A 15144-nucleotide genomic window follows, 5' to 3' on the forward strand; every position below is an offset into this window, starting at 1 on the left:
AGTACACTACTTTATTAACATATGGTTTAACCCTTTGACTAAGCAGCACGGAGTGGAATGTGCTCTCTCGCTCTCTGTCATCTCTTGTCTCGCTGAACTTCACAGTACATACTGTTTGTTCTTAGCCAATGTTTTTTTTCATGGCGAGTCGCAAGTAAGCCGTTTTTTCTTTCTCCTTCTTGTTGTACGTGCTCAATTCTCCCCTCTCCGTTATTGTTTTGTTTGTTGTATTGAAATGTGGGGACTCATGTTCCTGCTCTCTTTCCCCTTCCTCCCTCTTTCTCTCGCTATTGCACTATCCTCTTCCTCGGTCTGTCCACTATGAGGCTTTGGGTGTAAGTGAGTTGAACACTATCTATCCTGTCCATGGCTGCTGGTCTGTCTCAGCCCCATCATCACTTCAGGTGGTGTGACCGATTCCCCACTTCAGCAGCCAAGGGTTAAGCCTCTTCCCCTTATCAGTTATTACAGCAGGATTGAGATCAAATTTGCACCCATCCACTCGTGCACACACACACACACACTTCACCTGGTTGAGCTCACTCTAAGCTACTTCTCGTGTGTTGATCTCCTCCGCTCCTCTGCAGGGCCTATGTTGTCACTCCAGAGGAACCACAACAGTGCTCGTGAATCATTACTGTCGGGCTCCTCTCTCCAGTCTCACTCTCCCCTTACCACTCTGGCTCACTTCCCTGTGCCTGTGGAATTATCAGTAACTTTTCTGATAGGAAGCCCTAGACTGACTTGATGGATTCCGCACTGATGGATTCCGACAGTGTGGCCCTTGTTCGTCGTCCGCGGGAAAGGTTTTTCCCGGATTCCAGTTGCGGCGGGCGTTCTGAAAGCCGAACGGTCGACGGGTGTAGCTGTGAAGCCCGGCGACATTTCCCTTTCCCAGCGCCTCTCGCAGCGGCTTCCTGCCGCTCGACATCAAGGGGAGAGTCGGGGTAATTACAGTCGCGTTTACGTGTCAGGGAGAGTCAATTATGTCAGTGACTGGGGGGGAGAGTAGTATGATAAAGGCTGTGTTCGTGTTCATGTGATCCCGAGAGCAGGTGTGTGTGAGTGTTTGTACCCCGCGCCACTGTGTTAATGTGCTGGAGCGCCACAGGTTGCCAGAAACAATAAGGCCACCTACCAACAACACCCCCCACCTTCAATAGCTAGTGGAACAGGCCAAAGCCAGCACAGTAGGGAACTGGAACCTGGGGCCCTCCAGCCGGCAGGCGCCACTGAGGACGAAGGGGTGCTGTGAGTGTGCTCATTAAAAAGTCTAGCGCTCTGCCCTAATGATATCCGCTGGCGCTTTCTCCCCCCCCCCCCCCCCCCCCCCCCCAGTGAAGAAACCTGGGCCCGTCTGGTCTCGAAGTCTCTGTCACTGCCTCCTAATGAGGAGCCGAGCTCGGGACGACCGCTCTGGCTCTTTGTGGTACAAGATGGCCTCTCTCTTTCCCTCACACTTCCCACTGCTGGGTTGAGTTCAGGAATCTAGGGGACTGGTTATTATTAATTATTTACACCACAATGATGGGGAAGTTGGGAGATGAGATGATGTAACGTGTAGCCTTTGGTGGGAAATCCTCAACCCTCTCTCATTCAATTTCCGTGGGAAAGTACAGGATTCAGATAGGCCAAAACATTGAGCTTTGATGGCACCTTTCATCCACTATGTAGGAGTCAATATTAATTTAAACTGTGTTCGAGTCCCATTTTCCACCTGGATGAGTGTTGTTTGATATCTGTGTATTTTCACATGAATCATTTAGCTTTGGTATCCTTTTCCAGTGATAAAATTCCAGGAAACTCATGTTAATTATTTGTCCTTCCAGGTTCTAGGCCAATCGAGGTCACCGACAAAACTTCCCCTTGGGCGCTAAGCTACCATAATTGTATTGTTGCGCAACATTTTGGGGTTTTGGTGAGTTTGTACAATTGGGCAAGCTTGCTTTTCCATTAACCGTTGTGCAACCTTTCCTGTGTACCAATGATAAAAACACTGTGCAGTCAGGTTTTTCCAGTCATATTAGTGGTATGATGATGTCCACAATACAGGAAATGGTGTGAATCCTCACTTTCTCTTATGCTGTAGTTCACCTAAAAGGGTGTGGAGAGTGTAGGTGTGTCCTACTACAGGGATCAGGTTAGTTACTAACACTTGTTTCTCTCTCTCTGTGTGTGTGTGTGTGTGTGTGTGTGTGTAAATGGCACCACTTTCTCACAGCCTCTGAACAATGGGGAGGGCACAGTATGCTCTCTCTACAACTCCGAGGACGTGCTATATTGCAATGACGTGTCAATGATCTGTCATTGCCCTCTTGGGATGGGTAGTTTGTGACTATTGTGTATATCTCTATCAAATCAGCCATTTCTCCTAGTTCTTAAATTGTCTCCGGATTTAAATTGTCTCGAGTTAAGCATTACATCACCTCCCCCAGTGTGACCTCTCCCCGGTTTAAGACATTACATTGAATAAGAGGATTGATTTATTGATCAAACTGGACCCGGGGGATAAGGATTATGTTTCGGCTGTGTGAAGTTGTTGACACTCCTGTCGCCAGTGACCGCTCCAACATGTGACGGCTTGGGCACGTGCCCATCGACTGTGTATCTGTGGGGAGGGAGGAGAGGGGAGGGTGGGAGTTAGTTTGGGGGTTGGGGGCTCAGCCTGGCAGGCCAGCTGGCAGCAAGGGCAGCCTCCAGCTCGGCTGGGTGCTGTGGGCATCCAGCTTGGCACACCGCGCACTGCGACAGCTGGGACCAGGGTGCCAACCAGGACAGCGGCACAGCTATCTGCCATGCCTACTCAGAGAGGCAGTGGGGAAGAGAGGCAGGGAAAGTTGACGAGAGCCAGTAGTATGGCGGCAGAAGTGAAGTTGGGGTCAACGAGAGCCAATAGAAGAGCAGGAAAGGAAGTGTTAATGATGGCCAATAGCAGAAGAGCAGAGGTACAGGTACAGTAGAAACTGTCCCACTTTCCCACTGTTTGAATCAGCTCCAATGACTATGGCAGAAAGTGTTTAAAAAAATAGAATTGACTAAGAAAGGATCTCGACACCATTTACTCTGTAGATCCCTATCTATTATTATGGCATACGATTCCTCCACACCCTCTCCTTATCAACTGAATGTTTTGCATACTATTCACTGAACTGTGCAGCATGAAAAATGCCACAAGTTAGGGGCAAATCCTAACTCCCGTTTAAATCGAATTACACTTACAGATGCAGATCTTTATTTGATCACTCTCTTGTTGCCGAGAATTTTCTTGCACGGCAGGAAATTCCAAATTTTAGTGTATTCAACGTTTAAAAAGGCTTCTAAAGTTTTTAATTTCCACTTTAAAATTGCCAACTCGATTTGTCCTAATGAAAAATGTATCAACATCTACAGAAAGTTTCAATTCATTATAATCCACATTTCCCGTTTCCCGTTGCTGCAGGATTATTTTCCTGTTGTAGCAAACTGGCTCAAATTAGGATCCTACATCTGTAGTCATTCATTGACGTCAATGGTAGACTAAGAGAAAATTATACTTAAGTCAAAGTATGGATTTTCCCCCATACTGCACTGAGATCAGTTTCTTTATTCTTTGTCTTTTTATAGACCTGGTCCGGATATGAGCAAATCTATGCATGAAAAGTGGGTATCTACACTGTCACTGAGATATGTATCTCATAAAGTGGGTTGAATATCCCACCCAGCTAGCCAAGCTCACTGAAATATGCATTCCCTCTGATGTGCTTTGACAGCTCCAACTGCCTCAATATTAAACCCCTTTTGAATAGGGAATGAAACGGCTAGGTCAGATAAACATGACAGTCAGCTCCCAATGTGTGCTTCCCTCGCTCTCTGAAGCTGCAACAGTATTCAAGCGTACACACTCACTGGTCAGTTTATTAGGTACAGTGCATTTGGAAAGTATTCAGACTCCTTGACTTTTTCACATTTTGTTACGTTACAGCCTTATTCTAAAATGTATTAAATACAAATCCTCAAACTACACACAATACCCCATAATGACAAAAGGATACCTTACTTATATAAATATTCAGACCCTTTGCTATGAGATGTGAAGTTGAGCTCAGGGAGAGAAGGGCTTTGGTCAGGGAGGTGACCAAGAACCTGATGGTTACTCCGACAGAGCTCCAGAGTTCCTCTGTGAAGATGAGAGAACCTTCCAGAAGGACCACCATCTCTGCAGCATTCCACCAATCAGGTCTTTATGGCCGAGTGGCAAGACGCAAGCCACTCCTCAGTAAAAGGCACATGACAGCCCGCTTGGAGTTTGCCAAAAGGCACCTAAAGGACTCTCAGACCATGAGAGACAAGATTCTCTGGTCTGATGAAACCAAAATGGAACTCTTTGGCCTGAATGCCAAGCATCACGTCTTGAGGAAACCTGGCACCATCCCTAAGGTGAAGCATGGTGGTGGCAGCATCATGCTGTGGGGATGTTTTTCAGCGGCAGGGACTGGGAGACTAGTCAGGATCGAGGGAAAGATGAATGGAGCAAAGTACAGAGAGATCCTTGATGAAAACCTACTCCAGAGGGCTCAGGACCTCAGACTGGGGCGACGGTTCATCTTCCAACAGGACAACAACTCTAAGCACACAGCCAAGACAATGCAGGAGTGGCTTCGGGACAGGTCTCTGAATGTCCTTGAGTGGCCCAGCCAGAGCACCGACTTCAACCTGATTGAACATCTCATTGCCAGCAGCAACCCCCCCTGCATCCCATTAATGGCTTGATGCTGCTGGAAGTGGTGTTGGTGGGCCAGTAGGAGGCACTCCTTCCTCTGGTCTAAAAAAAAAAATCCACATGCCCCAGGGCAGGGATTGGGAACATTGACCTGTGTAGGGTGCCGTCTTTCAGATGGAACGTTAAACGGGTGACCTGACTCTCTGTGGTCACTAAAGATCCCATGGCAACCCCAGTGTCCTGGATAAATTCCCAATCTGGCCCTCATACCATCATAGCCACCTAATCATCCCCCTTCCTATTCCCCAGGTTGTAAATGAGAATGTGTTCTTAGTCAACTTACCTGGTAAAGTAAGAGTTAAATAAATAAAATCTAAATCTCTGGGCAGACCTGAAAATAGCTGTGCAGCGACACGACCCATCCAACATGACAGAGCCTGAGAGGCTCTGCAGAGAAGAATTGGAAAAACTCCCCAAATACAGGTGTGCCAAGCTTGTAGCGTCATACCCAAGAAGACTCGAGGCTGTAATTACTGCCAAAGGTGCTTCAACAAAGTACTGAGTAACGGGTCTGAATAGTTATGTAAGTTTTGAATTTGTAAGAAATTTGCAAAAATTTCTAAAAACCTGTTTTTGTTTTGCCATTATGGGGTAATGTGTGTAGATTGATGAAGAATATATATATATATATATATATATATATATATATATATATATTAGAATAAGGCTGTAACTTAACAAAATGTGGGAAAAGTCGAGGGGTCTGACAACTTTCCGAATGCGATGTACACCCTGTTCACAAAATTGGATTGCTTCTACAGACACGTGGCTGTGGCTTGTTCTATAAAGCATGCAGACAGGCATCAGTTGCTCTTCGAGTGAACGTTAGAATGGGCTAAACGAGTGACCTAAGCGACTTTGAGCATGGTATGATTGTCGGTGCCAGGCACGCCAGATCCAATATCTCAGAAACGTCCGCCCTCCTGGGCTTTTCACGCTCGACAGTGTCTAGGGTTTAACAAGAGTGACAAACAAACAAAAAACATCCAGTCAGCGGCAGCCTTGTAGGCGAAAAACAGCTTGTTGATGAGAGAGGTCAAAGGAGAATGGCACGGATCGTGCAAGCTAACAAACAGACAAATAACGGCGCAGTACAACAGTTGTGTGCAGAACGGCATCTCGGAACGCACAACTTGTCGAATCTTGTCATTGATGGGGCTATTGCAGCGTACGATCACACCGGGTTCCACTCCTATCAACTTAGAACAAGAAGCGGCACCAGTTGGCACTAGACAATTGAGGAGTGAAAGATATCACCTGAAACATGACAGAAGGTTCACTTTACTTGAGTGGCCTGTGCAGTCACCAGACCTCAACCCAAGAGCACCTTTAGTATGAGATGGAATGGGCTGTAAGCAGCACAAATGTACCACTGTTGTCCAATCTGAAGCAACTGCGTGATGCCGTCACGTCAGCATGGACCAACATCCTTGTGGAACATTTCTGATCCCTTGTAGAATGCCCCGAAGAATTCAGAATGTTATGGAGGCAAAGGCAGGTCCGACCGGGTACGAGATGGGTGTACCTAATATACTGTCCGGGTGGATATGGTATGGAATTCACACACACTAGCATAAAATTTGGTAGCACTGCCTTTAAATTGTTTAACTTGGGTCAAACGTTTCGGATAACCGTCCACAAGCTTCACACAATAAGTTTGGTCCATTCCTCCTGACAGCTGGTGTAACTGAGTCAGGTTTGTAGGCCTCCTTGCTCGCACACGCTTTTTCAGTTCTGCCCACAAATTTTCTATAGGATTGAGGTAAGGGTTTGTGATGGCCACCCCAATACCTTGACTTTGTTGTCCTTAAGCCATTTTGTCACAACTTTGGAAGTATGCTTGATGTCATTGTCCATTTGGAAGACCCATTTGCGACCAAGCTTTAACTTCCTGACTGATGTTTTGAGATGTTGCTTCAATATATCCACAGAATTTTCCACCCTCATGATGCCATCTATTTTGTGAAGTGCACCAGACCCTCCTGCAGCAAAGCACCCCCACAACATGATGCTGCCACCCCCGTGCTTCACGGTTGGGATGGTGTTCTTCGGCTTGCAAGCCTCCCCCTTATTCCTCCAAATATAATGATGGTCGTTATGGCCAAACAGTTCTATTTTTGTTTCATCAGACCAGAGGACATTTCTCCAAAAAGTATGATCTTTGTCCCCATGTGCAGTTGCAAACCGTAGTCTGGCTTTTTCTATGGCTGTTTTGGAGCAGTGGCTTCTTTCTTGCTGGGCTGCCTTTCAGGTTATGTCGGTATAGGACTGGTTTTACTGTGGATATAGATACTTTTGTACCGGTTTCCTCCAGCATCTTCACAAGGTCCTTTGCTGTTGGTCTGGGATTGATTTGCACTTTTCGCACCAAAGTACGTTCATCACTCGGAGACAGAACGTGTCTCCTGCCTGAGCGGTATGACAGCTGTGTGGTCCCATGGTGTTTATACTTAGGTACTATTGTTTGTATGTTGTACCTTCAGACGTTTGGAAATTGCTCCCAAGGATGAATCAGACTTGTGGAGGTCTACAATTTTTTTTCTGAAGTCTTGCTGATTTCTTTTGATTTTCCCATGATGTCAAGCAAAGAGGCACTGAGTTTGAAGGTAGGCATTGAAATACATCCACAGGTACACCTCCAATTGACTCAAATTATGTCAATTAGCATATGAGAAGCTTCTAAAGTCATGACATTTTCTGGAATTTTCCAAGCTGTTTAAAGGCACAGTCAATTTAGTGTACGTAAACTTCTGACCAACTGGAATTGTGATACAGTGAATTATAGGTGAAATAATCTGTCTGTAAACAATTGTTGGAAACATTTCTTGTGTCATGCACAAAGTAGATGTCCTAACCGACTTGCCAAAACTATTGTTCGTTAACAAGAAATTTGTGGAGTGGTTGAAAGACAAGTTTTAATAACTCCAACCTAAGTGAATATAAACTTCTGACTTCAACTGTACATGCACACATACACAAATACACACACACACACCTCTGTCTGTGAATTCATTACATATCTCTCATAATAAGCCTTTTCAATCCGGCGGACCCGGGGCTTATGATCTGGCACACAGGAGGGGCCACAGATTCCCAAAGCCTCTTCATCTTCCAACTGTGTGATGATGCATTGAGAAGGGAGCGGGAATCCAAGGAGTGGCGGAGAGGCGGGTGCATAAGGGCGTGTCAGCCTCCTGTCATAATTGCCCACGCCTTCTCCTTTCCCCCCCTAACGACCTGGGATGGCAGCACTTTGTAAGGCCTGATTGTGATTAATTGCCTGCGTAACATTGCTGGAGCGGTCTAGTTCTTGCATGTGGGTCAGGTTGTACTTTGTGTTGACAACGAACCTTGACATACCCAAAATTAAAGCAAACATTTTGCTAAAACTTATATAAATGATTTATACTGAACAAAAATATGAACGCAACCTGTGAAGTGTTGGTCCCATGTTTCATGAGCTGAAATTAAAGTGCCTAGAAATAGGCACAAAAAGCTTACTTCTCTCAAATTTTGTGCACAAATTTGTTTACATCCCTGTTAGTGAGCATTCCTCGTTTGCCAAGATAATGCATCCAACTGACAGGTTTGGCATATCAAGAAGCTGATTTAACAGCACAATCATTACACAGGTGCACCTTGTGCTGGGGGCAATGAAAGGCACCACTAAAATGTGCAATTTTGTCACACAACACAATGCTGCAGATGTCTGAAGTTTTGAGGGGGTGTGCAATTGGCATGCTGACTGCAGAAATGTCCACCAGAGCTGTTCCCAGAGAACCTAATGTTAATTTCTCAACCATAAGCCGCCTCTAACTTTGTTTTAGAGAATTTGTCTGTACGTTCAACTGGCCTCACAACCGCAGACCATGTGTAACGACGCCTCCACATCCAGCTTCTTCACATGCGGTATTGTCTGGGACCAGCCACCCTGACAGCTGATGAAACTGTGGGTTTGAACAACCAAAGATTTTCTGAACAAACTGTCAGAAACCATCTCAGGGAAGCTCCTCTGCGTACTCGACGTCCTCACCAGGGTCTTGACCTGACTGCAGTTCGGAGTCGTAACTGACTTCAGTGGGCAAATGCTCACCTTTGATGGCCACTGGGAAGCTGGAGAAGTGTGCACTTCACGGATGAATCCATGCTTCAACTGTATTGGGCAGATGGCAGAACGCGTGTATGGCGTCGTGTGGGCAAGTGGTTTGCTGATGTCAACTTTGTGAACAGAGTGCCCCATGGTGGCAGTGTGGTTATGGTGTGGGCAGGTATAAGCTACAGACAATGAACACAATTGCATTTTATCAATGTCAATTTTAATGCACAGTGATACGATGACGAGATCCTGAGGCCCATTGTCGTGCCATTCATCCGCCGCCGCCATCACCTCAGGTTTCAGCATGATAATGCACGGCCCCATGTCACAAGGATCTGTACACAATTCCTGGAAGCTGAAAATGTTCCAGTGCTTCCATGGCCTGCATACTCACCAGACATGTCACCCGTTGAGCATGTTTGGGATGCTCTGGATCGACATTTATGACAGCCCGTCCCAGTTCCCGCCAATATCCAGCAACTTTGCACAGCCATTGAAGAGGAGCGGGACAACATTCCACAGGCCACAATCAACAGCCTGATCAACTCTATGCGAAGGAAATGTCACACTGCATGAGGCAAATGGTGGTATTCCCAGGCATGTTATATCCATAGATGAGGGCATAATTAATTTATTTCAATTGACTGTGGTTTCGTTAGCAGTGCTTTGAATATATTCAGTTTAATGCTAGTTTCCACTACTGTATGTGTAACAGTATCAACCCCAGGTGGTCTGTGCATTCAAGCCCACATTATCCCTCTGAGCTAAACCCAAGTCATTATGTCTTGGCGCCAACACAAGCCTTCAGGTCTCAGTCATGGTTACTCATCACGCAAGTTTAGTTCACTTTGCTAGACATGATAAACCCACATACCCCCATCCACTCCCTAAAAATAGTAGAATTTTATACATAGTCTACTAGCAGATACAGATACAGCCCCAGACTGTCTTGCAACACACTAACCCTCATTTCTCACAGTTCACCTGGAGGCTCTATTTTACCTTATGCAGTTTTACAGTATGCTCTCTCTCTTGGCAGAGAAAGAATTTGTTCCACATTTTATACTCTTGAATCCTCTAGGTTTTTAGCTATTACAGTGAATGGAATGTCTGATAGTGATACTCTCCCAGCTGAGAGAGAGAGAGATTTCAGCTGCCTGAATTGGCACCTTTTAAATACGGTAGACAGCCATGAAATAATCTTAAAGACAGATGAGAGGGAGAGAGAAACCGAGCAAGGCAGAGACACAAGAAAAGAAACAGAGTGCGGAGACCGAGAGAAACAAACATGTGGAGAACCCCTTTCCAAGAGCCGGTCTTGACCCTTGAACTATACTGAACAAAAATATAAATGCAACATGCAACAATTTTAAAGATGTTACAGTTCATATAAGGAAATGAGTCAGTTGAGACACTAATCTATGGATTTCACATGACTGGGCAAGGGCACAGCCTTAGGTGGGCCTGGGAGGGCATAGGTCCACCCACTTCTGAGCCAGGCCAACCCACTGGGAGCGAGACCCAGCCAATCAGAATTAGTTTTTAATAAAGCCCCACAAAAGGGCTTTATTACAGACAGAAATAATCCTCAGCACCCCCTCAGACGATCCCACAGGTGAAGAAAACGGATGTGAAGGTCCTGGGCTGGCTGGTTACACGTGGTCTGTGGTTGTGAGGCCGGTTGGACGTACTGACAAATTCTCTAAAACAACGTTGGAGGTGGCTTATTGTAGAGAAATTAACATTCAATTCTCTGGCAACAGCTCTGGTGGTCATTCCTGCAGTCAGCATGCCAACTGTACACTCTCAACTTGAGACATCTGTGGTATTGTGTTGTGTGACACAACTTCATATTTTAGAGTGGCCTTTTATTGTCCCCAGCACAAGGTGCACCTGTGTAATGATCATGCTGTTTAATCAATTTCTTGATATGCCATACCTGTCAGGTGGATGGATAAATGCTCGTACATCCCTGTTTAACAAGTATATGTGATCAATTTGAGAGAAATAAGCTTTTTTTCTGGAATGTTTTATTTCATCTCATGAAACATGGGACCAACACTTTACATGTTGCATTTATATTTTTGTCCAGTATATATTTATCAGAAAATGGCAGAACGTTGAACTGTGTCTTCTCCGGCTTCAAACCAGCTATCTGTATGTACTCTGTGTATACTCTGTGTACTCTGCATGTAGTGGCGGCTGTAACAAACCTGCCAAACCTTGCCTCAACACACTGTGGCCCTATATTACCACAATCATCCAGGCCCGCTGGTTCTCTCATGTCTCGCCATTCTCTGCCTGGGTAGCCTCCTCTGTTTACACCCAAGCCAGTCCTGTCCGGTGCCGGTTGAAGCCTGACATACAGGAGATAAATCTTCATCTTCTGTGTGCGCCATTGAAGCGATGCTCTCCTTCCCTCTCACCATCTGGGTGGTTGACACAATGCAAAGCCAAACGTTCAGGTTTAGAAATTCCCCAATTTCCAGGGTTTAGCGTGGATCTAGGAGAGGTGATTTATGACAAAGACCCTCTGATAGAGGGGCGGAATAAACACCTGGTGATCGGGAGACTTGTTTGCAAACTGCTCATTTTAGGGCCTTTTCATGAGAGAGCAGTAGCGTGAGAGAGTGAGTTCAGGTCTCTCCTGTGGTATTTTTTTGTGTGTAAATACTGTGTTAGTGTTATGACACACATCTGCAGCTGTCTTACTAATGATGGACAGCCTGGCTGATCTATGTGTGTGTGCGTGAATGTGTGTGTGTGTGTGTGTGCGTGAATGTGTACTTGGTTATGCGTGTGTGTGTGCTTTCGTGTGAGAAACTTAGGGGTATAAACGTGTTAATGTTCTGATGACGTATACCATGTATAGGGGATGGTCTGTTTCTTTGGAGAGACATGTACAGTGCCTTCGGAAAGTATTCAGTATTCATTTTTTACATATACCTTATTTCCATAAGTATTCAGACCCTCAAAATTGAGCTCAGCTGCATCCTGTTTCCATTGATCCTCCTTGAGATGTGTCTACAACTTGATTGAAGTCCACTTGTGGGAAATTCAATTGATTGGACACGATTTGAAAAAGCACACACCTGTCTACATAAAGTCCCACAGTTGACAGTGCATGTCAGAGCAAAAACCAAACCATAAGGTCGATGGAATTGTCCGTAGAGCTCCGAGACAGGATTGTATCGAGGCACAGATCTGGGGAGGGGTACTAAAAAATGTCTGCAGCATTGAAGGTCCCCGAGAACAGTGTCCTCCATCATTCTTAAACGGAAGATGTTTGGAACCACCAAGACTCTTCCTATAGCTGGCCACCCAGACAAACTGAGCAAGCGGGAGGGAAGGGCCTTGGTCAGGGAGGTGACCAAGATCCTGATGGTCACTCTGACAGAGCTCTAGAGTTCCTCTGTGGAGATGGGAGAACCTTCCAGAAGGACAACCATCTCTGCAGCACTCCGCCAATCAGGCCTTTATGGTAAAATGGCCAGATAGATGGTACTCCTCAGTAAAAGGCACATGACAGCCCGCTTGGAGTTTGCCAAAAGGCATCTAAAGACTCTCCGACCATGAGAAACAAGATTTTCTGGTCTGATGAAACAAATATTGAACTTTTTGGCATGAGTGCCAAGCGTCACGTCTGGAGGAAACAATGCACCATCCCTATGGTGAGGCATGGTGGTGGCAGCATCATTCTGTGGGGATTGAGGCAAAGATGAACGGAGCAAAGTACAGAGCGGTCCTTGATGAAACCCTGCTCCAGAGCACTTAGGACCTCAGACTGAGGTGAAGGTTCACCTTTCAACAGGACAACGACCTTAAGCACACAGACAAGACAACACAGGAGTGGCTTCGTGACAAGTCTCTGAATGTCCTTGAGTGGCCCAGACAGAGCCCCGGACTTGAACCTGATCAAAAATCTTCAGAAAATAGCTGAGAAGCAATGCTCCCCATCCAACATGACAGAGATTGAGAGGATATGAAGAGAAGAATGGCAGAAACTCCCCAAATACAGGTGTGCCCAGCTTGTAGCGTCATACCCAAGAAGACTCAAGGCTGTAATCGCTGCCAAAGGTGCATCAACAAAGTAGTACTGAGTAAAGGGTCTGAATAGTTATGTAAATGTGATATTCAAGTTTTTTATTTTTAATAAATTAGCAAACATTTCTAAACCTGTTTTCGCTTTGTCATTATGAGGTATTGTGTGTAGATTGATGAGGGGAAAAAACAATGTAATCAATTTTAGAATAAGGCTGTAATGTAACAAAATGTGGGAAAAGTCAAGGGGTCTGAATACTTTCCGAAGGCACTGTACGTTAGTGGGGTACAATAACAAACAGATTCAATGTGGCCGAAGTACGAGTTATATAAACCTTAGGGTTTCTACATATTGTGTTTGGTGTACACACCACCAGTCCTAATGTAAAGAGCACAAACACTGAAGTCCATTCAGCCTGTCATCCTGTGCTCACTATATTAGCAAGCTGACATGACAGCAACAACGCTGACATTACACATCCAAGTATATGTGACCAAATTATGAAAGACGAGCATTGTACATTTTGAATTCCGTAAAGTAAGTGTGGAAGAGGTGAAAAAATTGTCTATCAACAATTACAAGTCACCGGGGTCTGACAGCTTGGATGGAAAATGACTGAGGATAATAGCAGACGATATTGCCACTCCTATTTGCCACATCTTCAATTTAAGCCTACTAGAAAGTGTGTGCCCTCAGGCCTGGAGGGAAGCGAAAGTCATTCAGCTACCTAAGAATAGTAAATCTCCCTTTACTGGCACAAATAGCTGACCAATCAGCCTGTTATCAACCCTTAGTACACTTTTTGACTTTCAGCACGCTTATAGGGAAGGAGATTCAACAAGCACATCACTTACACAAATGACTGATGATTGGCCTAGAGAAATTGATGATAAAAAGATTGGGGGGGCTGTTTTGAGGCTTTTGACATTATCGAACATAGTCTGCTGCTGGAAAAACGTTTGTGTTGTTATGGCTTTACACCCCCTGCTATAATGTGGATGAAGAGTTACCTGTCTAACAGAACACAGTGTGTCTATATATGCGGATGACTCATCATACACATCAGCCACTACAGAGACTGAAATGACTTCTACACTCACCAAAGAGCTGAAGATAGTTTCAGTATGGGTGGTAAGGAATGCTAGTCCTAAATATTTCAAAAACAAAAAGCATTGTATTTGGGACTAATCATTCACTAAACCCTAAACCTCAACTAATTATTGTAATGAATAATGTGGAAATTGAACTTGAAGTTGGGGTGACTAAACTACTTGGAGTAACCCTGGATTGTAAACTGTCATGGTCAAAACATATTGATACAACAGTAGCTAAGACGGGGAGTTGTCTGTCCATAATAAAGCGCTGGTCTGCCTTCTTCACAGCACTCAACAAGGTAGGTCCTACAGGCCCTGGTTTTGTCACACCTGGACTACTGTTCAGTCGTGTGGTCAGATGCCACAGATGTGCAATATTCTCAGAACAGGGCAGCACGCCTGGCTTTTGGATGTACACAGAGAGCTAATATTAATAATATGCATGTCAATCTCTCCTGGCTTAAAGTGGTGGAGAGACGGACTTCATTACTACTTGTATTTGTGAGAGGTATTGACATGTTGAATGCACCGAGCTGTCTGTTTGAACTACTGGCACACAGCTCAGACACCCATGCATACCCCACAAGACATGCCACCATAGGTCAATTCACTGTCCCCAAGTCCAGAACAGACTATAGGAGGCACACTGTACTACATAGAGCCATGACTACATGGCACTCTATTCCACATGAAGTAACTCATGCAAGCAGTAAAATTAGATAAAAATACACCTTATGGAAGTAACAAACACGATGACATACACACTATACACACACATGCACATATATTTATGTAGATATGTGGTAGTAGAGAAGAGGCCTGAAGGCGCACACTTAGTGTGTTGTGAATGTATTGTAATGTTTTTAAAAATGGTTTAACTGCCTTAATTTTGCTGGACCCCCAGAATTTTCCTTTAGAGTAAATATTTGATGAAGGGACTTATCATACAGCATAGCAAATGTTGTTCTATAATCTTCATGTCGCCTTAGGCATTCTGTCCCTGCCTCAGTCAGCAGACTCGCTTCAACATTCAAATGAATAAAGAAACTCCCCATAACTGACAAACAGTTCACATGCAAACTTCATTTAAACTAACCTGATTTTCAAGAATAAGTACCCGGCCAACATCCTTCTCATCCCCACCCACACTCTA

Source organism: Oncorhynchus mykiss, chromosome 32 (genome assembly GCF_013265735.2).
Source record: "Oncorhynchus mykiss isolate Arlee chromosome 32, USDA_OmykA_1.1, whole genome shotgun sequence".
In the NCBI taxonomy this organism is placed as follows: domain Eukaryota; kingdom Metazoa; phylum Chordata; class Actinopteri; order Salmoniformes; family Salmonidae; genus Oncorhynchus; species Oncorhynchus mykiss.